Source organism: Quercus robur, chromosome 8 (assembly GCF_932294415.1).
Source record: "Quercus robur chromosome 8, dhQueRobu3.1, whole genome shotgun sequence".
NCBI lineage: Eukaryota > Viridiplantae > Streptophyta > Magnoliopsida > Fagales > Fagaceae > Quercus > Quercus robur.
Window position 1 is genome coordinate 11604980 of NC_065541.1, and position 15351 is coordinate 11620330.

The 15351-nt window shown below is 34.2% G+C and overlaps 1 protein-coding gene and 1 pseudogene across 2 annotated transcripts in view; both read left to right on the forward strand.

Moving 5' to 3' along the window:
* LOC126694597 (40S ribosomal protein S28-1-like) overlaps window positions 1-15351 on the forward strand; it is a 70436-nt gene that overhangs the window by 39440 nt on the left and 15645 nt on the right. The window lies entirely within an intron of this gene.
* On the forward strand, window positions 10913-11113 carry LOC126694598 (40S ribosomal protein S28-like; annotated as a pseudogene).

Below are 15351 nucleotides of genomic sequence, written 5' to 3' on the forward strand. Positions count from 1 at the left end.
ACGAAAGAAAATGCTATATCAAATAAAGAAGTTCAGAAATACAACATTTTCAGTGATTTATTTGTACTTTTTTTCTTCATGTCTTTAATTTTTTTATTTATATAAATAAAATTCTATGGATACAAATTCAAGTATTTCCCTAATCCCAATTATCAACCACCATATAAAAAGAGAAAATATTATTTCACACTTATTTACCTTCATTATTTCAAACATGTATTTATAATTGACATGTGAATGTCCACATTTTAACACATAAAAGTAGATGTGAAATAGTGGATGTAAAATAATCAAAACCATAAGAGAAGATATTACTATGAAATATCTTAACAGTGTGTTACTATAGTTACATCCAGGTAGCAAAGCCACACTAGTCGCCCCCTAACCATTTTTCAATTACCCAAAAAAAAAAAAAAAAAAAATCCTAACAAACTCATTGTATATTCTCTTATAGGATGCAGGACCATGCCAGGTTTCTTGCTTTTGTTTATAAAAAAGGGAACCTTTACTGAGGGTAGGGCCTTTGAGTTTAGACACTTTGATATATGCACACATTTCAACCATTTGGCACCAAAAAAAAAAAAAAATCAAAACTTATGTGGTCGGCTAATGCTACTTATTTTTTGGTCCTCTAGACAAAAATTTAGACACTAACTAGATGATGTCCCGCGCGATGCGCGGATACTTTATAATTTCATTTTCAAATAATTTATAACTAATTTTTATGACCCATATAAAATATCTAATCTTGTGGTATAATATTTACATAAGTAGCTTCAATTATCTTATTTATTAAAAAAGAGGAAAATAAAAAAGAAACATAAATTACTAAGCATAACATAATGTCATAATCTATGGCCAAATGCTCTAAGAAATTGTCCTTTGGCACCAAGACCAAGTCTTCTACTTGGAACTCTCATTGTGTATTTCTCCAGAATTTATAGAATACATACCGGGAACTAATACCCTAAAAATGTCCCACACATAAGGGACATTTTTGCCACCATGAATTTTCAATCCAAGTGTTGCAAATATGTCATCAGTTATAAAAGCATTGCCTATGTAGTAATCAAACACCGTAGTTAAGCCCTAAAAGAAAATTTAAAAAAGGAGACTGGGAATTTTCATTCATAGATCAACTTGGTTGCAATCATGATCCAAGTTGGAGAACTAATAGATTCATAAAGAATTTCACATAGTCAAGAAAAGCAACAGTAGTGACAAAATTTGATAGTAATATTTTCAAAAATACTTAAAGAATGTCATATGCTAAGTTAATTATTGGAATTGGTTCAGAGTCTAGAACTATAATAATAATATAAAAAATTAAAGAATCAGTAGTTACACTAATTTTTTAGGTTGCTTGACAAAACTTAAGAGGATAAAAAACTAAATGAAGTGAGATAGGCATGCCAAGAGGATAAAAAATTAATTTTATAACCTTCTCTGGATAGGCATGCCAACCCTCCATCTTGAGCAACACTTGATGCACAACTAATTGAAATGAGATAGGTGCAAGCAATGCAATCTTTGGGAATTTGTTTGAGTCTTTGGGGACCATGATCCAACCAAGGTAAAATAAATAATAAATAAAAAAGCTCAAAGATTGAAAGGATAAGAACTAAGATTAATCATTTTAGTTTATAAAATATTTAGGGTCCTTTTGGTAAGAGATTTCTAGTAATGTTATTTAAGCCTTGTGGAAATATGTGTGGGTGAAAAAGTGCGTATAAATACGTGTTGTGGTATTTAAACAACAATTTTCGTTGTTTAAACACTATTACCAACAGGGCCTTAAAGAGCATAAGTATTAATAACAAAATTGATAATATGCATTTGGCAAGCTCCAACATACCTAGAACAAAAAATTATGAAAATTTCTAAGGCAACCATAAAACACATGAAAATTTTGAGTAGGGAAGAGAGTAGGCAGTAAAAAATAGATAAAAGGCATAAAACAAAAGGAATTTTTTTTCCTTATGGCGAAGGGCTCCAAAAATTTGGCTAAGAGATGAAATCTTTTTACTTAAGACCAACTATAACATTATTTATGTTGGGTTCTACTTCTTGCAAAATAATGACCAACTGTTAATACACTACTTAACCTCACCTACAATAGCCATACATAATAGAAGCTTGACACTTAGCTTGGGGTTTTTTGGCAGTTATGGTGTGTAGTTATATATGATTTTGCAGTATTAGTTCTTACTCCATTGCTATTCATAGTGATTATAGAGTCCTCCAACTCTGCGAATTGGTTCTTCTTGGTCTGGAGATTACTATGTATTTTAGGTCCATAAAGGTATTCTATCAGGGAAAGCCACTTTCAGAAGCTCAGAAGTATCATAACTCATTCATTTGATTTGTGGGATTTGGCTGAACCACCAGATATAAATTTACCTTGAATAACCTACCATCAGAAAATCTTGTGGCTTCTTCAACATCCAACAAAAGTCATGAACACATACGCTTCTGCATATGTTGTATTAAATACACTACCTTAGACTTCTAGTTATGTACCTACACTTATCTTACATGACTAATGTCAGGGACCCAAGATCACTGCCAACTACCTAGAGCCTTGGACAACTCTACCTGCACAAAAATAAATAAAAAATAACTTGAGCCTTTACTTTCATCTTGACACTGAAGTATTTGTTCCTCAAATTTTATATGTCATGAGTAGATTATGTGTTTGGCTTCAATCCTCGATCTGTGGGATCCATTTATATTTACAGAAATCTGGATATGGATTAACAGATTAACAGAAATTGTGTTTCTTTGTTTCAAAAAAAAAAATGTTTCTTTCTAGTTTCTTTTTTAAAGAATTTAACTACACCATAAAAAATTTTATAAAATAAAAAACCCCGGATGCAGGTTCTCTTATTACCTTGACAAAATGAAAGGTCGACCGTTTGGCTTGAGGCTAATCTTCTAGGTCGGACCTATATTCCTGGAATCATTCCAAATATTAAAAGACCACATGGAAACCCGAAATTCAAATTCATTTAATTTTGAAAATTTGCAGCAAAAATCTTTGAGATGCTACAGGTAATAATCTTTTTTTTTTCTCTCTAAAAAAGGAGATGAGAAAGAGAAAGAGCATAACAATTTAGTTGTAGAGAAACAGAGTGAGAGATTTAGGGACCTGTTGAAATTGATGGCATGCCAAGCATGGAGAACATCTCCGTAGTGGAATTGAGGCCCTTTGAAGTCATTCGCGAAATTCTTTAAGATTGAGATTCAACCACATAGTTCAGGAAAGATTGGTTTTTTAGTTGTCTGACCAAATGTATAGGAAACAGAGAAGATTGAGATGGAAATGAGAAGGGTCAGAACTTAGAATTGCAAGAGGTAAAAATAATTCAGCTTGTGTAATTAAGGAGCCGTTTGGGTTTCGTAAGAGACATACTTGAAAGTTTAAACGTTATTTTATAATCAATTGAGAAACTTTAAACGTGATTTTGATCTTTTATTGTCAATTGAGAGAGAGGAGTGAGGAGTAATAACAGATAAGGTGTAATAAATTTCAACACAAAAAAAAAAAAAAAGGAAAAAAAGAAAGAAAAAAAGAAGAAGAAGAGGCTGGATAGCTTAAATAAATAAAAGAGCTAACTATAGAAGGCGCCACGTGGCAGGACCTCATGCTCTCCTGCATGAGGTCTCTGCTTTTATATATATATTGATTAGACAGCAGTGGCATAATTCTCAATGAAGAAATGGTGAGTACCAATTGCGGCCAACAACAATGCTCCCAAATAAAAAGCAAGCTGATAAGTTAAACACAATATAAGAACAAAAATTAACATCTATAATATTCTGTATTGACTATCAAATCAATTGCCAAACCACCAATGTGAATGTGATAAAATATTTCCATCTTTTCAATTCCATCGCCAATGACCATTTTAAAAACCTAACCTACCAAGGTGGCCATCCACCTCTCTAACAATTCTATATAATCTGTCAGGTTTAGAGGGAACATATTCTTACATATTTATTAATATACACTCTAGACGCACAATATTCATAATTCTATGCGCGTCCACATTAATATACACTCTAGACGCACAATATTCATAATTCTATATGCGTCCACATTTTTTAAGTATGTCCACACTCGACGCATAAAATGCATAGTGTATGGATGATGCACACTAACAAGTGTGTAGCAATCAATGCCCAGGTTTAAAGGCCTTGCATTGACAAGGAGATTTTATTTTCACCAAATGACACAAAATCTCCCTCCCATTATAGGATATCATAACAAAGATAGACTCACAGCACCTGCAAAGAACATTATAGCTAGACTACAACATTTTTTTAATAAAAAAGTTACTATCACAACGCAGTTTCCATTGTATCCAATACATCGGATCATATCTATACGGCAACTCACCTGTATTGGCTATCCTAATGATCATACATATAAACTAAGCATGCATTCATATAATGTGTTAAACTTGTTATTGCCACATTTTTAGATTAATCTTTGGTGAAAAAACTATCATACCAAGCTCATAATTAGTAAGGTTGCAAGCATACCTGGTAATGTAATTGATATTTAGGAATGTGCCATTGAAATATTGAAATGTCAACAAAATGAAATGTGAAAGTAAAATACCAAAACTATTGAGTTCAATGCAAAATCTTATTCAAGACAAACAACCTAATGGTGGCATTAGCCTAAACATCTTAAATAACTGGGTGGCCAAATATGGGCCCTCTCAACGCAACCTTCTTGCTTCTCTCTTAGGGCGAGGATGTCCCCTTCCCTGACCGGTCCCTTGACGTTCCTTGTAATTTGCCGCTTGCTTTCATCCATAAATTGCACTCTCACCTGAGTCACTTGCCCTCTTGATCCTGTCCTCCCTATAATCTTTATCACGGTTGCATACTTCACGTCAAAATTCATTTTGCTGCTAATTGCCAAAAATGAGAACATGTAACTGTCAATATCTAATGCATTAGAAAGACATACATTTTTTAAGAAAAATGTAGATAAGACAGAGAAAACTGCCAATGAGCTATGGTTCAATTGACATTTCCTTCTCCCTTAATAATGGTAAGGAGAGTAAAGTCGTAGGTTAAAAATCCACTAGCGTGTGTGACTTACCAAACAAAGACAGAAAACTAGATCAACATATTTTACATACATATTAGATACAAGCAAGGGGAAAATATTGCAACAGCTACCACTTGTAAAATGTTGGGTCCCAATGAAAATAGAAGAGGACTGCTTCAGAACAGTGAGACAATAGAAAAAGGATCACATTTGGTCATTGAGATATGATTCATAAGACAATATGATCATATAAATGTTAATGAAATGATCAAAGGATCATCTTCAAATGCCAGATTAAACTTAGCTATCTAGAATGACCAAGGATCTTGTTATCTAAGATTCTAAATGGATTTCACAAATAAAGAATCCTTAGATTTTGGTAGGCTAATATCTTTTGACTTGGTATTACCACACTCTCATCAATACGATGAAGAAAACAAACCATTGTCTAAATTCGACCAAAAGAAATCTCTAGAATGATCAAGGCTATTGTCCGGCTCACATCTTTTGTTTTAAATTCCTAAATTATCAATACTATAAAGAAAAACAAACTAATGTCCTAATATCACCAAAAGAAGTCACAAGAATAATGTTTGAATAAACCATAATGTAGTCTGTCACTAGTTCCTTAACTAAAAATGTGGTTACTTTGGTTGTCAATTCATTCCTATATGAAGGCTTAAATCAACAATAATTTTTTTTTTTGAGTTAAATCAACATTAATCTTAACACTAAAAAGACTATGAGATCACTGCTAAACCAAGTAACTTGTTCAATTAAAACAACTATGAAGAGTAATACTAACATCATCGCCATCTGCAAAACCAACTCACATAAAAGCTAGCAATAACAACATATTGCGAGTCAAAGCAATGATTTTAAGTGTAAAAATCAAAGATTGAAAGAATCAACCTAATTGTAAACATTTGACAGTCCTTGCACTAACATCTAACCCCCAATGTTGCATTAAATCACAACCCACTAACTAAAATGACACTCCCAAAACTATATGTTGCACGAATGTAGCATGCCATTTAGAACTCATTTTGTTGTTCCACTCTTTAGATGATTGAACAGTAGCAACATCTGGGTTATGACTAGTTGAAAGCTCCTAGCAGCCACAAAGAGAGGATGGATTCAAGCAAAAGCCCATTTCAGGGGATATTCACTTATAAAAAAGAAAAAAGGAAAATTGTTATTTCAATGAATGTAAACAATTTGTGGATATCAAGTGTGTACGGATGGTGTGAAATAATACTGTCTTGAAAAAACAGTTGCAACATCAAACCTCAATAGTTTGTTCAACATTTTGTTATTTTCTATACCCTCCAACAACAAAAGTGTCATTCATTTCTGAAGTGTATATTGTTTACATTCAATGTAGACAAGTATATACTAGAAATTCTCTCGATCAAATAAAATATAATTGATACATCAATATTTGAGAGGTGAGGTTCTGAATGTCTAAATTATATCTTACTAAAACATCAAAATGTGTCAACCAATTAAGCTTAAAATCTTTCATAATATATTTAAAATAATAATAATAAGAATCAAAGGAATGTGAGGGGCATGTACTCCACTTAATGGATGTATAACTTATCAATTAAAAGAAGAAAAAGTGACAAAATCTAATAAAACTTTGGAGGAAACACACAAAAAAGGATAAAAAAAAAATACTTTTACTGTTGCATTCCTACATGCCTCAAACATTTATCCTTTGGCTATTAATCAGTCTATATTGCCATTTTTTTTTCATGTAATTCGCAGTGCTAGGTTGTTCTACCTATTTTTTGTATATAGGTATTGCGGTTTTCAAAAAAACTTCAATTATGGCTTTTTGATTGCCCTACAAAGCAACTATATTCATAAAATCAAACACAGCATGAAGCAAACACATATAGCTAGATAAAAACATGTCTACTTTTACAGTAGAAAAAAGAAGAAGAGGAAAATATTATCTTGATCCGATAGGTAATTTCTTGCAAAAGAAAGAAGAAAATATATATACAGTTTTGGTATTAAGGGATGAAATAAAATGCAATGGAAACAAAAAAAAAAAAAAAACAAAAGACCCAATAACAATGTCACACGTATAAAGACTTTTCGGCAATGATATATCAGGGGAAAAAAAAAACTGGTATAGAATTGAAAGGAGAATAATAATATGGTGATGATAGATAAACTAGAATGAAAAGAAAAACAAGGTCGTACCTTGTTAACACAGACGACAGAGCTTCCGTTCCTTAGGAGAGAGGAGAGGAGACGAGAGAATAAAACCCTAAAACGTTTGTACGTTTGCCTTTTTAGGTGCAACTTTGCTAGGGTTGGAAAAAAAAACTTTTTTTTTTTTTTTTTTTGGTGGCTAAAATGCAAAAAACACTACTGGGCTTGGATCAATTGCAAAATTACCTTATTAGGAGTTTTTCAATTCTTATAACTTTAATTATTTATGGGCTTGGATTCATAAGAGCTAATCTAATGAAAGTAAATCCATTAAAAAGAAGTAAAATAAGCACATTTATAAAATCAATCAAATACATTATTAATAAAGAGCAATATCCATTAACAAGATAGATATCAACGGAAAATGTTAAGACAACCTATCTGTACAAATCACCAAAACCCAAAAAAACAAAGAAATGAAAGAACACAAAGCATTGCCTACGAAGAGAGTTGTCGAGAACCAACCTATCTCTACAAGTAATTTCTTGTAAAATAAAGAAGAAAATATATATACAGTTTTGGTATCAAGGGATGAAACAAAATGCAGTGAAAAAAAAAAAAAACAAAAACAACAACAACAAAACAAAAGACCCAATAACAATGTCACACGTATAAAGACTTTTCATAAGTTTTGAAGGGCAATGATATATCAGAAAAAAAAAAAATTTGGTATAAAATTGAAAGGAGAATAATAATATGGTGATGATAGATAAACTAGAATGAAAAAAGAAACAAGGTTGTACCTTGTTAACACAGACAACAGAGATTATGTCGAAGAGCTTCCGTTCCTTAGGAGAAAGGAAAGGAGACGAGAGACTAAAACCTTAACGTTTGTATGTTTGGCTTTATAGGTGCAACTCTGCTAGGGTTGGAAAAAAACTTTTGTTTACATTCAATATAGACATTCAGAACCTCACCTTCCAAATATTGATGTATCAATTAAATTTTATTTGATCGAGAGAATTTTTCGTATATACTTGTCTACATTGAATGTAAACAATATACGCTTTAGAAATGAATGACACTTTTGTTGTTGGAGGGTATAGAAAAGAACAAAATGTTGAACAAACTGTTGAGGTTTGATGTTGCTACTGTTTTTTCAAGACAGTGTTATTTCATACCATTCGTATACACCTGATGTCCACAAATTGTTTACATTCATTGAAATAACAATTTTCCTTTTTTCTTTTTTATATGTGAATATCCCATGAAATGAGCTTTTGCTTCAATCCATCCTTTCTTTGTGGTTGCTAGTAGCCTTCAACTAGTCACAACCCAGATGTTATTATTGTGCAATCATCTGAAGAGTGGAACAACAAAATGAGTTCTAAATGGCATGCTACATTCGTGCAACATATAGTTTTGGGAGTGTCATTTTAGTTAGTGGGTTGTGATTTAATGCAACATCAGGGGTTAGATGTCAGTGCAAGGACTGTCAAATGTTAACTATACTTATTTACCTTCATGACAGAAGATGTTTACAATTTGGGGGTTGATTCTTTCAATCTTTGATTTTTACACTTAAAATCATTGCTTTGACTCACAATATGTTGTTAGTGCTAGCTTTTATCTGAGTTGGTTTTGTAGATGGCGATGATGTTAGTATTACTTTTCATAGTTATTTTAATTGAACAAGTTACTTGGTTTAGCAATGGTCTCATAGTCTTTTTAGTATTAAGATTAATGTTGATTTAACTCCAAAAAAAGAAAAGAAAAGATTATTGTTGATTTAAGCATTCATATGTGTGTGTGTGTGTTTGTGTTTGTGTTTGTGTTTGTATGTATGTATGTATGTATGTATGTATGTATGCATGTATGTATGTAAAGGATTTCGAAGTAGATGATACATGTCTTCCCTTCCCACCCTTCCCTTCCCCCCCTACCACACAGCCAACACCTTTCCCTCCTCTGATCCCTTCTCTACCTCTACCTTTCAACTAGCCACTTCATCATTTCCCTGGATTCTTCCCATCACCATTCCCATTCCCATTCTATTTTGGTTTTTTCCTTTTCATCCCTCTTGTCCTCCTCATTTTTTATCTCTAAACACCCCACCACCTTCAGACCTGTCTTTACAACCACCGTTATGGCCTAGACCAACCACTACAATATCACCCACACCTCTTCCCAACAAAGTGTCTCCCCCTTTCACAGCTCTTAAACCTTCTCCTCAGGGCAGGTGGGGCAGTAAAGGTCCTTTTCGCATAGGCTCTAAAACCTTTTCTTTCTCTTTTGACGGTAGGAAACCTTTTCATGTTTAGGGGTCGCCCTTTGGTAAATTAGTGTTGTATGTGTTGTGGTGATGGGGTGTTGGTAGACCATCTTCTGTTTCATTGTCCTGTTGCACATACCTTATGGTCCTTCATGCTTCAGGCTTTTGGTATTCATTAGGTTATGCCAAGATCGGTGGCGGGATTGTTATCTTGCTGGCATCAGTGGCTTGGGAAGCATAACTCGAATATTTGGAATTTGATTCTAGGGTGCTTAATGTGGATTGTTTGGTTGGAACGAAATCGTTGCTCCTTTGAGAACATGGAGAGGACGTTGGATGAGTTAAAGGTTATATGCCAGCGCAGTCTTTTTGAGTGATCTCGTTGCGGGGGATTTACTGATTCTTCGTCTTTTTCAGAGTTTATGTTTTCCCTTAGATTATCTTTCTGATTTCCCTATCTTTTGGTTTGCTGTTTGTTGTATCTGTTTCTTGTTGTTCATCACCATGAACAACTTGTACTTTTCATTTTTTTCTCATTAATAACAGTTCTCTGATTACCTATATATATATATAAAAAAAAAGCATTCATGTAGTAATGAATTGATAGCCAAAGTAACCACATTTTCAGTTAAAGAACTAGTGACAGACTACATTATGGTTTATTCAAACATTATTCTTGTGACTTCTTTTGGTGACATTAGGACATTAGTTTGCTTTTCTTTATAGTATTGATAATTTAGGAATTTAAAACAAAAGATGTGAGCCTGACAATAGCCTTGATCATTCTGGAGATTTCTTTTGGTTGAATTTAGACAATAGTTTGTTTTCTTCATGGTATTGACGAGAGTGTGGTAATACCAAGTCAAAAGATATTAGCCTACCAGAATCTAAGAATTCTTTATTTGTGATATCCATTTAGAATCTTAGATGACAAGATCCTTGGTCATTCTAGATAGCTAAGTTTAATCTGGCATTTGAGGATGATCCTTTGATCATTTCATTAATATTTATATGTTCATATTGTCTTATGAACCATATCTCAATGATCAAATTTGATCCTTTTTCTACTAGCTCACTGTTCTGAAGCAGTCATCTTCTGTTTTCATTGGGAACCAAAATTTTACAAGTGGTAGTTGTTGCAATATTTTCCCCTTGCTTGTATCTAATGTGTATGTAAAATATGTTGATCTAGTTTTCTATCTTTGTTTGGTAAGTCACACACGCTAATAGATTTTTAACCTATGACCTCACTCTCCTTACCATTATTAAGGGAGAATGAAGTGTCAATTGAACCATAGCTCATTGGCAATTTTCTCTGTGTCTTATCTACATTTTTCTTAAAAAATGTATGTTTTTCTAATGCATTAGATATTGACAGTTACATGTTCTTATTTTTGGCAGTTAGCGGCAAAATGAATTCTGATGTGAAGTATGCAATTGTGATAAAGATTATAGGGAGGATAGGATCAAGAGGGCAGGTGACTTAGGTGAGAGTGCAGTTTATAGATGAAAGGAAGTGGCAAATTACAAGGAATGTCAAGGGACTGGTCAAGAAAGGGGACATCCTCGCCATACTAGAGTCTGAGAGGGAAGCAAGAAGGTTGCGTTGAGAGGGCCCATATTTGGCCACCCAGTTATTTAAGATGTTTAGGCTAATGCCACCATTAGGTTGTCCGTCTTGAATAAGATTTTGCATTGAACTCAATAGTTTTGGTATTTTACTTTCACATTTCATTTTGTTGACATTTCAATATTTCAATGGCACATTCCTAAATATCAATTACATTACCAGGTAAGCTTGCAGCCTTAACTAATTGTGAGCTTGGTATGATAGTTTTTTCACCAAAGATTAATCTAAAGAAGTGGCAATAACAAGTTTAACACATTATATGAATACATGTTTAGTTTATATTTATGATCATTAGGATAGCCAATACAGGTGAGTTGCCTTATAGATATGATCTGATGTATTGGATACAATGGAAAATGCGTTGTGATAGTAACTTTTTTATTAAAAAAATGTTGTAGTCTAGCTGTTATGTTCTTTGCAGGTGCTGTGAGTCTATCTTTGTTATGATATCCTATAATGGGAGGGAGATTTTGTGTCATTTGGTGAAAATAAAATCTCCTTGTTAATGCAAGGCCTTTAAACCTAGGCATTGATTGCTACACACTTGTTAGTGTGCATCATCCATACACTATGCATTTATGTGTCGAGTGTGGACATACTTAAAAAATGTGGACGCGCATAGAATTATGAATATTGTGTGTCTAGAATGTATATTAATAAATATGTAAGAATATTTTCCATCTAAACCTGACAAATTATATAGAACTGTTAGAGAGGTAGATGACCACCTTCTCTTCACTCTTGCTTCTAGGTTCCTTGAGGTCGTCGTTTGGGTTAATGGCTGTGGGTCAGTGTGGGTTCGTGCTACTTCTATTTCTCAGCGTATCGAATCAATCTCCTCTGCACAAAAGGATTATTGTGGCAAGCACATTAGATTTGTTTCATCAAGCTCCAATGACGATGAAAATGGTGATGATCCTAACAATGCTAAGTCTCCATCACAAAATGTTGCAAGTTCTGACCAGGTGACTAGTTGTCTTTACCCGGCTAAAATTGAAGAGATGACATGGCTTAGGTTCGTGGTGGTGGGTTAGTGTCGGTGTGGGTGGGTTCTCTCTCTCTCTCTCTGTTTTTAATATCAATGGTCGGGTTATGTTGGTTTTGGCTATTAGGTTCCAATTGGGTAAGAAAGGTTTGGTGGGTTAGCTTGTGGTGGAAGGGAGAGAGACAGAGAGGAAGAGAGGGAAATAGATGAAGAATAAAGAAAGAATAAAAAATGATAAAAAAATATATTTAAATAAAGCGCTAAAATAAATAGAACCATTGATGTTAGGTGTGTTATAAAGTGGTGTGTTAAAATTTAACTCCATCAATGCTAACGCTTATATTCCTAATTCCTATCTTATTTAACATGTTCTTGGACTCTCAACTCACCCATTTTCATTGGCCATTGCCTCATTCACATCACCACACAGAAAATGCACCCGCAGCAGTCACACACACAGAAAAAGAAAAAAAAAAAAAAAAACCATTGTCAGAGTTGGAGTTAGGACAAATTATCTTATGAGCTCGCTAGTGGGCTCACAAGATAAAGATACCGCCTCCAAAGTTAGGTCTATGACCATGATGGTTCGTGTGTGTGTGATTTATCTTTCATTTTTGTGCTTGCTTGGGTTTAATCCGTATGGATCTAATTTGGGTTTGTTTTAATTTTTCATTCCTTTCAATTCTATTATGAGTTATGGCCCATAAAACAACGGGTAAAGAAAAACTGTGCTAACTTCAACGAGATGTATCACCTACAATTTGTTCAATTGCCCAATCCCAAACTAGGCCCTATGTGTAGGCCCAACTTTGACTTTTTCCATTTAGGCCACTTGCCCTCACCGGCTTCAGCCTTGGTCCAAATGAAGGCTCAGGTTGCCTTGTATTGCGTCTGAACTTATAAAATGTGTATTTACTATCCAGCTTAAGGTCTACGTCTATGTCTATATACTTTCTCCTATGTCCAGCCCTGACCTCCCCACTGGGACTGAACAGAAAAATAGTTGGAAAGTTAGTGTTAGGCGTGCACTGTTCACGTCAACGTAATAAAACCTTTTTAAAGAAGAGCCATTTGAATTCGTCTCTAGCTCATAGAAATGTAAAATTTTTGGACAACTGACCCACCACCAAAACCATTTGCAAAGGTAATTCAAAGACATTTACCCATTTTTTAGGTCTTCTTTCTTTCCTTCTTTATTTCTCTTTTTTTTTTCTTCTTTTTTTTTTCATGAAAATGGGATGAGAATGGTCAAGCTTGATGCGGGACATTAAGCAAAGATGATTTCGAGCTTATTTTCCATCGTAGGCTCAATCTCATCGAATTTCATCTATTATTTTGGACCTTCATTTTAAAAATATATATATATATAATGGGGTGTCAAACAAAAAAAGAAAAGAAGAGGGAGGGTTGAACTCCGAGTTTCTTGGTTAATTTGGCCATTTTGATGATATATAAGCATAATAATAACAATGACAAGATTAGATCTCATTTTCATTGATTGTTTTTCCTCCCCATTTTCCTGAGGGCACACAAGCGGCCCTGCCACTGCTCTCAGGAACGCAAGGTAATGAACCAAGGGGAAAACCAAAGGTATGATCTATGTTTAAGATGTTTAGCTAAAGCGAATGAAGCATCTAAGTCAGACCCAACGATTGACTCCAGTCGTCCTTCTTGTTGCAGATAGGCAATGTACCCTTTGATTTAAGTCATTCTCTGAAAAATTTCCTCATGAAAAATCAAAGGATTCTATGGATTTTCAAACTACATGTTGCTAATGGTAAAAATCAATAGTTCTTATGTAATTTTCACCATGCTACACATTTCGACAAATAAAAGATAACGCAAATAGTGGTCAAATGGCTGGATGGTGCCTTATTTTTGCAAGTTTAGTGCATTAACATCTTTTTCTCCATATTAAAATTGGCAGCTTGAATTCCAATATCTTGATCCCTCTTTCCTATTGAAAATGTCTTTGCATCGATGTTTTCATGCATCTCACTAAAAAATTACTAAAATTTTCAGACCAACCAAGCCCACCTCATAAACAGAAGTTACAGAACTAAGAAGTTTAACAAAGGAACTAAGCTCATCAGGTTAGCACTTTACAGACATAACTATTCAAGAAATTGTGGTTCAAAATGGCCTCGATGTTGATTCTTCCCGCATAAACCTTAACCCATTTATACCTGGCTTTACATGCCTTAACTCTGAAGTAAAAAATTTCTTGTAATTCAAAGGGATTCACAACACCCCCCCTTTTTATCTTGTGTTTTAATTGTCTTAAAATACACATCGTTTGAGAATTTCACTCACAATCATAGACTCGGTATATTTGAGAATCAATCAGTCAATTGCACAATCAGTTACAAAATTACAAAACATGTAACCGAATTTACGCACTGTATTACAATTTATCAAAACATGAAATAACAATGGATGATTGAAAATCCATTGTCTGGATTTTCTTCATTACAAGATCAAATTAAAACCCTGCTATAACACAAATCTCAAATCTCTCAAACTTCACATTTGAATCAGAAATTGAAGGTAATTCACCAAGAAGTAAAATAAGCACATTGATAAAATCAATCAAATACATTAATAAAGAGCAATATCCATTAACAAGATATCAACGGAAAATGTTAAGACAACCTATCTACAATGACATGTACAAATCACCAAAACCCAAAAAAACAGAGAAATGAAAGAACACAAAACCGATACTCATTGTCTACGAAGAGAGTTGTCGAGAACCAACCTCAATCGGCGAGCAAAAACATCCAATTCCGCCACCCTTTGCTCCTCCCGCCGCCTTTCGAAATCCATAGCTTTGGAAGAAGACTTATTATTGTCCGACAGAAGCTGCCCCCGGCGAACGAGAACCGTCCGAACCTCCTTGAAACACTGATCAAACACATCCAACACGGCCTTTGCCCCCACCACCCCCATTCCCAAACCACCGCAAAACTCCTCATTCTCTTCATCATCATCATGATCATTATCGGCATTGGCATCAAACGATTGGATTTGGGGGCTCTAGAGGGATTTGGAGAGGTTGAAGAGAGCACGAACGTGAGGTAAGAGCGTGGAAGGGTTGAGACCGCGGGCGAGTTAGGTGGAAATGACGCGGAACTTCTTTTGGAGGCGGCGGAGCTTCTTGGAGAGCAGGGATTTGGTGTAAGGCTTAGACAAGGAATTGGAGAACTGGTTAAAGAAGAGGTGGAGTTCTTTGG